The sequence below is a fragment of the Lissotriton helveticus genome, chromosome 7, assembly GCF_964261635.1.
Source record: "Lissotriton helveticus chromosome 7, aLisHel1.1, whole genome shotgun sequence".
In the NCBI taxonomy this organism is placed as follows: domain Eukaryota; kingdom Metazoa; phylum Chordata; class Amphibia; order Caudata; family Salamandridae; genus Lissotriton; species Lissotriton helveticus.
This window is the reverse complement of record NC_136068.1, coordinates 1,033,648,898-1,033,661,281: the sequence shown is the minus strand read 5'-3', so window position 1 is coordinate 1,033,661,281 and position 12,384 is coordinate 1,033,648,898. Positions and strand designations below refer to the sequence as shown.

Sequence of the window (12,384 nt, the reverse complement as noted above, 5' to 3'; positions counted from 1 at the left end):
AGTCATAACAGCAGGAGCACCCCGTTAGTGACATAGGGAGTAAGGAAGGAAATCTATCCCCGGAGTCCCATCAAGGAGCGAAGAGGAGGAGGGCCACATCGCAGACACTCGGACACCGCCAGCACCTCAAACATTCTCTACCCCAGTATCGCTAGCAAATAGTTCCATCAAAGAACCAACCATTGGGGAGAGTAAGCAAGCAGTATCCAATGTGAAATGCAAAAGTCGGGTCCCTCAGAGCCCACACCCGCCAGAATAGCAATGCAACGAGGGGAGCGTCTAGCCCTGGCCCGACCTGGGATTCATTCTATCACCCAACCAACTTGGCAGTCCGAAGTAGTACGAGTCAATGAAGAAATATGGCCGCTCCGAGGATGGGGGAGGTGCACAATCGCTGAGAGAACATCGCCTGTCCCCCGTTGGTAGTAGTCCCTTAGTAAAGCGCTCCTCCGAGGTATACAGGCAACAAAAGTCACGATACGGGGAAGACAAACTGTTCAAGGAAGGAGCAGGGGACAGGGCTGGGGAACATGTCAGCGGTGAAAAACACAGCGAAACCGGTACACGAGGCAGGCAGCCAGTCGGAGAACAAAGGGGAGACAATGTTGCATCAGCAGTCCTGACGGGCGGCAACAGTTCCTCAAAAGCCTCAACACTAGTTCCCGCAATCGCTACAGTAGCACCAGAAGACAGTGAAGGGCTGGCAGACTGCAGCAAAGTCAATTCCAAACCCTGCCGGGGGTGGACTCCCTGCGCTCGGCTCACACCATGGACACAAGCATCAAGTGTCCCGATCAGCACATTGTAGCTATTCCGCATCTCCGATTGCACATCAGCCAGGATCGTCATAACATCCCTGTAGGTCCATACCGGCTGTAAATCACGTAGGTCCGCACTCCCAGAGGAAGAAGCAATTACGGCCCCCTGCGCGAAGGTATACTCGCCCCCCCAAGAGGAAAGCACAGTGTTATCCCCACAGTGCCGGAGATCGGGCACCGCCATCTTGCCCACAGTCCACGGGGTGCTGGGAGGGGGAGAAACGAGGGGTCGCGGGACCCGATCAGGAAGCGGTTGTTGTCCCTGTAGCAAACCGTACCTCCTCCTGTATGCCACGAAAGCAGAGGACAGCCGGTTGCGAGGGAGACGGACAGGACCGTGAGGAGCTCACCGGTAGCAGGCACAACAACAAGGAAAGCCGACCAGCATCATGGCGGCCACAAACAAAGGAGACCGTGCAAGTCTTCTCACAATCGTCCCGGTGCAGCTCCGTGAGCTCTCAGCAGGGCCGCGACAGCAGGTGTAAGCCAAGCAGCAGTTGGGAGAAATCACCCCCGTGTGATATTCAGCCGCCGCTGCAGAGTAAGTGTCGCGGGGCAAGCGAGATCCGGCAGGCGCCGAGGAGCGGGCGGAGACCCAGGGCAGAGGCGATCCGTCCAGGAACACAGGACTCCGGGCGGGCGGAGAGATCCGAGGGACACCGTCAGAATCGGCGCCGTTTCCCGCACATCGCGGGCTAAGGGGTCCGCAGGATAAAGGGCAGGATGTAGGCGCGGGTCTCTAGAGCCGGCGGAGCCGAGCGACCACACGTCCGCTCAGGTCGCCATCTTGGCTCCTCCCCCCGTATATGATATATTTAATGTTTTATTTTTTTATTGTATATAGTGCACGTATGAACTGTAACAAACTAATGCTTATTTATTTTTTTAACTATTTTTAAATGTGTGTGTGGTTGTATGTTTTACTGCACTGTCTTTTATGATTTTAACTAATCGAAATAAAGAGCTTTGACTGACTGACTGACTGACTGACTTCTCTGCTACATTCTCTGCAAAAGCCTATTGTGATGTGGGTGTATTCCTTTTCGTGTGCATGCTGCCGTGTCGTTCATTTCTGGACGGGGAGGCTGGCTTTACTTCACACCTATAAACCCTGCAACATTGCCAGTCTGGCTGTTGATATGCAGATACAGCGATTAAGTAATGAAAGGGCCATGCAGGGGGCTGCTAAAATGCATAAAAAGGTACACAGATAAACACAGAGGTTTACTGTGAACGCCGGGACTTTAGGGCGGACAGTGTAATACACTGGGTGAACCTGGGTCACTGCCTGGCAGACTCAGCCCAGCCCACTCACCTGACGGGGGGCGAGGGGGTGGGCTGAGGCACTTGGATGTTGAGCGCGTGGATCTACTCGACCTTAAATTGTTCATTCACCGACACCTCATGCGTAGGCTTCAGTGGACTCGCCCTCTCAGCAAAGCTGCACCAATCTCTCGGAAATGTTTACTTGCCTTCAACTTCAAAGCCCAGGAAAGCCAGAGTGAATAAGTACAGCGGTGACAATGGAGCTGAAGGGCGGTGCCCATAAATCTTAGGCAAGTAAGTCGGCCCATCTTTGCTGGTAGCTCACCGATCCACGAGGCAGAGCAAATACCTGCGAGGTGTGAAACTGTCCCAGGATGCTCACTTTTTACAACTACATGTAGTACAAAAAATATGCAGAGACCGAGAGTTTTCAGGATGTGAATAATCTGAAATGTCTGTCAGTAACTCTCTCTCGCGTTATTCCCTCTGTAGGGGCTCGAAGCACTTAACAACTGATTAAAAGGAGCGCCCACGTACAGCAGTCCAGTAGTTTCTCACCCCTCATTCACGCTTCCACGGGATATTAACGTGGTGCTCACGGGAGCCCGCATTATGGGATCGGGACGTGTTCTCGGCCTCCAGCGGGTGGGGTTGGCCTTGTCGATGATCTCTGGCCTGGGTTCTACGTGAAAATTAGTTCCGAATTTTAAACAGATGTTTGGGCCCAAAGGAATGCGATCAGAGGATTGGGAACTGGGGGCCTGGGGGTGTCACTCGTCATGGGGTGCCTCTCCCTTTTAATGCTTCCGTTTAATCACATGAAAGGCTCAGATCTCTCTGGTGCCCCGAAATCACTCCCAGGTGGAATTGACGCTCTCATCTCTTCCAGCTGGAAGCCGGGAAAACAGATGGCAAAACACTACACAAACAGCAGCAGGAGGGGATGATTGTTTTCTTTTACTGTCCCTCCCCCTCATCTTGTTTCCAGTGCTGTGGCAGGATGGCTATCCCATTTAACAAGCATTTGCAATGCAATAGGTCTCGCATTAGGAAAGTGTGAGCTATTGGTATTGTAAATGACACATTTTTTAAATATGTGTTGACTTTGAAAATATATAAATTAATAGCATTGTTATACACAAAGCCAATAGCTTACACTTTCCTAATTCGAGTCCTTTTGGGTGGCAATGCTTGTTGGTAGCAAGCAAGGACAGTGCTGTTGTGGTGCTGAGTGATGATGTGGTTGGGCTGAGTGATGTGGTGGTGTCCCAGAGTGATGTGGGTGGTGTCCCCGAGTGATGTGGTGGTGTCCCCGAGTCATGTGATGGTGCCCCCGAGTGATGTGGTGGTGTTCCTGAGTTATGTGGTGGTGTCCCTGAGTGATGTGGTGGTGTCCCAGAGTGATGTGGTGGTGTCCCAGAGTGATGTCGTGGTGGTGGCGTCCCTGAGTGATGTCGTGGCGTCCCTGAGTGATGTGGTGGTGCCCCTGAGTGAAGTGGTGGTGCCCCTGATTGATGTGGTGGTGTTCCTGAGTGATGTGGTGGTGTCCCCGAGTGATGTGGTGGTGTCCCTGAGTGAAATGGTGGTGTTCCTGAGTGATGTGGTGGTGTCCCAGAGTGATGTGGTGGTGTCCCCGAGTGATGTGGTGGTGTCCCCGAGTGATGTGGTGGTGTCCCTGAGTGATGTGGTGGTGTCCCTGAGTGATGTGGTGGTGTCCCTGAGTAATGTGGTGGTGTTCCCGAGTGATGTGGTGGTGTCCCCAAGTGATGTGGTGGTGTCCTTGAGTGATGTGGTGGTGTCCCCGAGTGATGTGGTGGTGTTCCTGAGTGATGTGGTGGTGTCCCTGAGTGATGTGGTGGTGTCCCTGAGTGATGTGGTGGTGCCCCTGAGTGATGTGGTGGTGTCCCTGAGTGATGTGGTGGTGTCCCGAGTGATGTGGTGGTGCCCCCGTGTGATGTGGTGGTGTCCCCGAGTGATGTGGTGGTGTCCCCGAGTGATGTCGTGGTGTCTCCGGGTGATGTGGTGGTTTCCCTGAGTGATGTGGTGGTGCCCCTGAGTGATGTGGTGGTGTCCCTGAGTGATGTGGTGGTGCCCCTGACTGATGTGGTGGTGCCCCTAAGTGATGTGTTGGTGTCCCCGAGTCATGTGGTGGTGTCCCCGAGTCATGTGGTGGTGTCCCTGGGTGATGTGGTGGTGTTCCTGAGTGATGTGGTGGTGTTCCTGAGTGATGTGGTGGTGTCCCTGAGTGATGTGGTGGTGTCCCAGAGTGATGTGGTGGCGTCCCTGAGTGATGTGGTGGTGCCCCTGAGTGATGTGGTGGTGCCCCCGAGTGATGTGGTGGTGTCCCCGAGTCATGTGGTGGTGTCCCCGAGTCATGTGGTGGTGTCCCCGGGTGATGTGGTGGTGTCCCTGTGTGATGTGGTGGTGTCCCAGAGTGATGTGGTGGTGTTCCTGAGTGATGTGGTGGCGTCCCTGAGTGATGTGGTGGTGTCCTTGAGTGATGTGGTGGTGTCCCTGAGTGATGTGGTGGTGCCCCTGAGGGATGTGGTGGTGTCCCTGATTGATGTGGTGTTGTTCCTGAGTGATGTGGTGGTGTCCCCGAGTGATGTGGTGGTGTCCCCGAGTGATGTGGTGGTGTCCCTGAATGATGTGGTGGTGTTCCTGAGTGATGTGGTGGTGTCCCTGAGTGATGTGGTGGTGTTCCTGAGTGATGTGGTGGTGTCCCTGAGTGATGTGGTGGTGTCCCCGAGTAATGTGGTGGTGTCCCTCAGTGATGTGGTGGTGTCCCTCAGTGATATGGTGGTGTCCCTGAGTGATTTGGTGGTGTCCCACAGTGATGTGGTGGTGCCCCGAGTGATGTGGTGGTGTCCCTGAGTGATGTGGTGGTGTCCCTGAGTGATGTGGTGGTGTCCCTGAGTGATGTGGTGGTGTCCCTGAGTGATGTGGTGGTGTTCCCGAGTGATGTGGTGGTGTCCCCGAGTGATGTTGTGGTGTCCCCGGGTGATGTGGTTGTGTTCCTGAGTGATGTGGTGGTGTTCCTGAGTGATGTGGTGGGGGCCTAGAGTGATGTGGTGGTGTCCCTGAGTGATGTGGTGGTGTCCCGAGTGATGTGGTGGTGCCCCCGTGTGATGTGGTGGTGTCCCCGAGTGATGTGGTGGTGTCCCCGAGTGATGTCGTGGTGTCCCCGGGTGATGTGGTGGTTTCCCTGAGTGATGTGGTGGTGCCCCTGAGTGATGTGGTGGTGTCCCTGAGTGATGTGGTGGTGCCCCTGACTGATGTGGTGGTGCCCCTAAGTGATGTGTTGGTGTCCCCGAGTCATGTGGTGGTGTCCCCGAGTCATGTGGTGGTGTCCCTGGGTGATGTGGTGGTGTCCCTGAGTGAAATGGTGGTGTTCCTGAGTGATGTGGTGGTGTCCCAGAGTGATGTGGTGGTGTCCCCGAGTGATGTGGTGGTGTCCCCGAGTGATGTGGTGGTGTCCCTGAGTGATGTGGTGGTGTCCCTGAGTGATGTGGTGGTGTCCCTGAGTAATGTGGTGGTGTTCCCGAGTGATGTGGTGGTGTCCCCAAGTGATGTGGTGGTGTCCTTGAGTGATGTGGTGGTGTCCCCGAGTGATGTGGTGGTGTTCCTGAGTGATGTGGTGGTGTCCCTGAGTGATGTGGTGGTGTCCCTGAGTGATGTGGTGGTGCCCCTGAGTGATGTGGTGGTGTCCCTGAGTGATGTGGTGGTGTCCCGAGTGATGTGGTGGTGCCCCCGTGTGATGTGGTGGTGTCCCCGAGTGATGTGGTGGTGTCCCCGAGTGATGTCGTGGTGTCCCCGGGTGATGTGGTGGTTTCCCTGAGTGATGTGGTGGTGCCCCTGAGTGATGTGGTGGTGTCCCTGAGTGATGTGGTGGTGCCCCTGACTGATGTGGTGGTGCCCCTAAGTGATGTGTTGGTGTCCCCGAGTCATGTGGTGGTGTCCCCGAGTCATGTGGTGGTGTCCCTGGGTGATGTGGTGGTGTTCCTGAGTGATGTGGTGGTGTTCCTGAGTGATGTGGTGGTGTCCCAGAGTGATGTGGTGGTGTCCCAGAGTGATGTGGTGGCGTCCCTGAGTGATGTGGTGGTGTTCCCGAGTGATGTGGTGGTGTCCCCAAGTGATGTGGTGGTGTCCCCGAGTCATGTGGTGGTGTCCCTGGGTGATGTGGTGGTGTCCCTGAGTGAAATGGTGGTGTTCCTGAGTGATGTGGTGGTGTCCCAGAGTGATGTGGTGGTGTCCCCGAGTGATGTGGTGGTGTCCCCGAGTGATGTGGTGGTGTCCCTGAGTGATGTGGTGGTGTCCCTGAGTGATGTGGTGGTGTCCCTGAGTAATGTGGTGGTGTTCCCGAGTGATGTGGTGGTGTCCCCAAGTGATGTGGTGGTGTCCTTGAGTGATGTGGTGGTGTCCCCGAGTGATGTGGTGGTGTTCCTGAGTGATGTGGTGGTGTCCCTGAGTGATGTGGTGGTGTCCCTGAGTGACGTGGTGGTGCCCCTGAGTGATGTGGTGGTGCCCCTGAGTGATGTGGTGGTGTCCCGAGTGATGTGGTGGTGCCCCCGTGTGATGTGGTGGTGTCCCCGAGTGATGTGGTGGTGTCCCCGAGTGATGTCGTGGTGTCCCCGGGTGATGTGGTGGTTTCCCTGAGTGATGTGGTGGTGCCCCTGAGTGATGTGGTGGTGTCCCTGAGTGATGTGGTGGTGCCCATGACTGATGTGGTGGTGCCCCTAAGTGATGTGTTGGTGTCCCCGAGTCATGTGGTGGTGTCCCCGAGTCATGTGGTGGTGTCCCTGGGTGATGTGGTGGTGTTCCTGAGTGATGTGGTGGTGTTCCTGAGTGATGTGGTGGTGTCCCTGAGTGATGTGGTGGTGTCCCAGAGTGATGTGGTGGCGTCCCTGAGTGATGTGGTGGTGCCCCTGAGTGATGTGGTGGTGCCCCCGAGTGATGTGGTGGTGTCCCCGAGTCATGTGGTGGTGTCCCCGAGTCATGTGGTGGTGTCCCCGGGTGATGTGGTGGTGTCCCTGTGTGATGTGGTGGTGTCCCAGAGTGATGTGGTGGTGTTCCTGAGTGATGTGGTGGCGTCCCTGAATGATGTGGTGGTGTCCTTGAGTGATGTGGTGGTGTCCCTGAGTGATGTGGTGGTGCCCCTGAGGGATGTGGTGGTGTCCCTGATTGATGTGGTGTTGTTCCTGAGTGATGTGGTGGTGTCCCCGAGTGATGTGGTGGTGTCCCCGAGTGATGTGGTGGTGTCCCTGAATGATGTGGTGGTGTTCCTGAGTGATGTGGTGGTGTCCCTGAGTGATGTGGTGGTGTTCCTGAGTGATGTGGTGGTGTCCCTGAGTTATGTGGTGGTGTTCCTGAGTGATGTGGTGGTGTCCCTGAGTGATGTGGTGGTGTCCCCGAGTAATGTGGTGGTGTCCCTCAGTGATGTGGTGGTGTCCCTCAGTGATATGGTGGTGTCCCTGAGTGATTTGGTGGTGTCCCACAGTGATGTGGTGGTGCCCCGAGTGATGTGGTGGTGTCCCTGAGTGATGTGGTGGTGTCCCTGAGTGATGTGGTGGTGTCCCTGAGTGATGTGGTGGTGTCCCTGAGTGATGTGGTGGTGTTCCCGAGTGATGTGGTGGTGTCCCCGAGTGATGTTGTGGTGTCCCCGGGTGATGTGGTTGTGTTCCTGAGTGATGTGGTGGTGTTCCTGAGTGATGTGGTGGGGGCCTAGAGTGATGTGGTGGTGTCCCTGAGTGATGTGGTGGTGTCCCGAGTGATGTGGTGGTGCCCCCGTGTGATGTGGTGGTGTCCCCGAGTGATGTGGTGGTGTCCCCGAGTGATGTCGTGGTGTCCCCGGGTGATGTGGTGGTTTCCCTGAGTGATGTGGTGGTGCCCCTGAGTGATGTGGTGGTGTCCCTGAGTGATGTGGTGGTGCCCCTGACTGATGTGGTGGTGCCCCTAAGTGATGTGTTGGTGTCCCCGAGTCATGTGGTGGTGTCCCCGAGTCATGTGGTGGTGTCCCTGGGTGATGTGGTGGTGTTCCTGAGTGATGTGGTGGTGTCCCAGAGTGATGTGGTGGCGTCCCTGAGTGATGTGGTGGTGCCCCTGAGTGATGTGGTGGTGCCCCCGAGTGATGTGGTGGTGTCCCCGAGTCATGTGGTGGTGTCCCCGAGTCATGTGGTGGTGTCCCCGGGTGATGTGGTGGTGTCCCTGTGTGATGTGGTGGTGTCCCAGAGTGATGTGGTGGTGTTCCTGAGTGATGTGGTGGCGTCCCTGAGTGATGTGGTGGTGTCCTTGAGTGATGTGGTGGTGTTCCTGAGTGATGTGGTGGTGCCCCTGAGTGATGTGGTGGTTTCCCTGATTGATGTGGTGTTGTTCCTGAGTGATGTGGTGGTGTCCCCGAGTGATGTGGTGGTGTCCCCGAGTGATGTGGTGGTGTCCCTGAATGATGTGGTGGTGTTCCTGAGTGATGTGGTGGTGTTCCTGAGTGATGTGGTGGTGTCCCTGAGTGATGTGGTGGTGTCCCCGAGTAATGTGGTGGTGTCCCTCAGTGATGTGGTGGTGTCCCTCAGTGATATGGTGGTGTCCCTGAGTGATTTAGTGGTGTCCCACAGTGATGTGGTGGTGCCCCGAGTGATGTGGTGGTGTCCCTGAGTGATGTGGTGGTGTCCCTGAGTGATGTGGTGGTGTCCCTGAGTGATGTGGTGGTGTTCCCGAGTGATGTGGTGGTGTCCCCGAGTGATGTTGTGGTGTCCCCGGGTGATGTGGTTGTGTTCCTGAGTGATGTGGTGGTGTTCCTGAGTGATGTGGTGGGGGCCTAGAGTGATGTGGTGGTGTCCCTGAGTGATGTGGTGGTGTCCCCGAGTGATGTGGTGGTGCCCCAGAGTGGTGCCCCTGAGTGATGTGGTGGTGTCCCTGAGTGATGTGGTGGTGTCCCTGAGTGATGTGGTGGTGTTTCTAAGTGATGTGGTGGTGTTCCTGAGTGATGTGGTGTTCCTGAGTGATGTGGTGGTGTTCCTGAGTGATGTGGTGGTGCCCCTGAGTGATGTGGTGGTGTTCCTCAGTGATGTGGTGTGTGAGGGTGAGGGTGTGTGGGGGTGTGAGAGGGTGAGGTTGAGTGAGGTTGAGAGGGTTGTGAGGGGTGTGAGGGTGTGAGGTTGTGAGGGTGAGTGAGGGTGTGGTGTGAGGTTAGGTGAGGGTGTGAGGGTGAGTGAGGGTGTGTGAGGGTGTGTGCTTGTAGGGGGTGTGAGGGTGAGGGAGGGTGAGGGTGACGGTTGTGAGGGTGATGGGGTGAGGGTGAGGGTGTGTGAGGGTGTGTGAGGGTGAGGGGTGTGAGGGTGAGGGAGGGTGATGGTTGTGAGGGTGATGGGGTGAGGGTGAGGGGGTATGAGGGTGAGGGTGTTTGAGGGGAGGTGAAGGTGTGTAAGGGTGAGGAGGTGTGAGGGTGAGGGTTCGAAGTAAATGGTGGCATGGTAGGCATCATAAGACAGAGAGAAGAGACTGCGTGGTGACTGGGTTGGTCAGTTTCAGAATCAGGAGGGGCAGAGTCAGCACAGTCTGCGAGAGTTCAACGTGTCTAGAGGCAAAGAATAGCGGATGCAGCATTGCAGCTAGCAAGTCGAGTGTTTTCAAGCTGAGTGTCCCTAGAGAGATGGCAACACAGCAACAGCATTTGAGGAGCAAGGCTACTGTAATAAACAAGCACGGTAGGCTTTCACTTTCGTCCAGAAACAAGCTCTCGGCATTGCTGTGGCGGAGGGGGGGAGGGGGAGCGGCAGCCTTTGAAGTCTGATGCCAAGACACAGACAAATGGTGGTGCGCGATGTGCACGCGGAGGGCGGGAGAGCGGCAGCCTTTGAAGTCTGATGCCGAGGCACAGACAAATGGTGGTGTGTTATGTGGCTGGCGATGGTGTGCACGTGCATAGATCACATGAACTGTATGCGATCCACAGCCGTTTTGGTAGACTTTTCTTTTCCGCTTTCTATAATCTTGCCGGAGCAATGCACAAGTGCATTGGCACAGGCGAGACCTAAAAATGGAGTGTAAACAGCATGCCCACTGCATGATTTCATGTTAAAAGCATATTACAGGAACCACTACCCATCAACAATTCTTCCCATCAATGCTAACAACCCTATGACAGACCACAAGAGACACAAAAGCATAGTAACAACATAATTAACGATCTCTACTGCTTCTGCATTCGAGGTTACAATGGAATCTAACATAAGGAGACAACATCACTCAAACAACAGATAGTCTCATTTTCCCAGCTCCAACAAGTTAACCGAACTGGTGTGTTTGGTTACTAGATGAGCCAATGTCATTGGGTCACAGATTCCAAGACATCTGCACACACCTTTCTTTTGTAGTCCTTAATTTTCCTTTTTCATGTCTATTTTCACCACGTCACACCCAGTGACGGCTCCTCCGCTAAGGCGCAGGAGCGTCGCCTCACTGCTTCAGCCGCAAGCTGAATGCAAAAAATAAAATGGAAATAACCTTTGTTATTATAATTTTGTTTTTCGCATTCAGCTTGCAGCTGAAGCCAGGCAGGATTGGGCTCCCCTCTAGTCACAGTGGTAGAAGTGGCGGCAGCACCTAAAGTGTGCATGACGCTTTCCGGCCGTCTCGGTCGGCCAAAGCCGGTAAGAGCAGTGGGGCAAGGTGAGGGGGGAATTCGAGAGACGACCACGAGGGAAAAATAAATAAATAATTAATTTTCTCTCATAGTCGTTTCTCAAAATCCCCCTCAACTGGCCTTAGCGCTCCTACCTGCAGCGGCCGCGGCTGCTCATGCGCACTTTGCATGTTCTCCCTGCATAGAGAACAGGTACCGCCTGCCAGCACTACAGCATACAAGACAGCGGTGCACCAACAGGACCCAACACTGTGTTAATATGGAAAATTATGCATTCATCCATAGCTGCCAAGGTCTCAGATTGTTAAGTGTGATATTTTCATAATTTCAGTGTAATTATGAGTAACATTTCCATGGCCATGAGTGACACTTTCTCGCAAGCAAAATCAAGCAATGAAGATGAGGGAAACATATTAAATTTGAGCAACAAGAACATCTTACAACTACTGCAAAGCACCAGAAATGCATTAAGCCTCAGGCTGCATGAAGTGCTGAGAAGTCTCAGGCATAGCTGTTGTAGTGTTTGTAATTTTGTAAACAAGTCTATCTCTTTACTTACAAAGTTGTTTAAAGGTCTTCAAGGAATAGCCTCTTTAACTTGAGGCTGCCCAGCATGAATTAGTTAATATACAGAATAAATGTCCTGCTCCATTTTCCATCCACATGCTCCAATGATTAGTGTATTTTTGATGCACTTCAACTTCAGTTTACTTAGCATTCATGTACCACACATATATGTCAGGCTACCAGCCGGGCACCACCTTCAAGAGACACCCACCAGCCTCTCGCGAACGCCGGATTCAATTGCCTATCCTCCCCAAAGCAAAGGACAGTTGGAGCTGTTAGCTTGCGGAGGGTGAAGTGAAAACTAACAGTGGTAGACTACAGCACACACCCCCGGGCATTTGGGCAAGGCAGCCTCAGGCACTGTGAGGCACACAATTGGTCACAGCCCACGCGGCCGTCAGCCTCGAGCCAGTGGGCAGTTATGTGGAAGATGATAGCTCATGTGTAGTGGCATTAGTAAAACAGTGTCAGGAGGTATTATCTAGCTTTGTGAACTTTATGTCCAATTTGGGCCTTACAGTAAACGCATCTAAAACATTAATTTTAAAATGTGGCCCAGAGAGCAAAAGGTGTTGTACGTTCTTCCTAGAAAAGAATCGTCTAGACTGCGCTACTACCTTTTCATACTTGGGGGTCTTATTGGATCGTACTTGCACGTGGACACAGGCTGTTAATTTAAGGAGACTGTTATTCTCAAAGTCACTGGCAGCCCTGTTTAAATTTAGCAAGAAATTGGGCAGATGCCCTCCCTCAGAACGACTTCAAATTTACAAGGCTAAATGTGTCGCAATAGCGACCTATGGAGCGGGTATTTGGGGACATGTAGATATGACATCTCTACAGAGGGCCGAAAACAGATTTCTTAGATACCTGCTTGCCGTCCCGGTTAGTGTCTCTACTTTCAATTGCCACTCGGAGTTAGGTATATATTATATAGCGGATGTCATTGGCATCCAACCAATTCTCCTCTGGCATCATGTTTGGACTTCAGAGAAGACTGTTTTAAAGGGAAACAACCTTTACAACGCAACTTTTACAATGCACTACCATTACAACGTAGTCATTACAACACAACATCCCTTACAACGCATGCCA

The 12,384-nt window shown here is 53.7% G+C and overlaps 1 long non-coding RNA gene across 1 annotated transcript in view; it reads left to right on the top strand.

Annotated features, from left to right (window-relative positions):
• Window positions 1-12,384, top strand: part of LOC144767196 (uncharacterized) — a 709,556-nt gene that overhangs the window by 484,811 nt on the left and 212,361 nt on the right. The gene's annotated exons all lie outside the window — the stretch shown is intronic.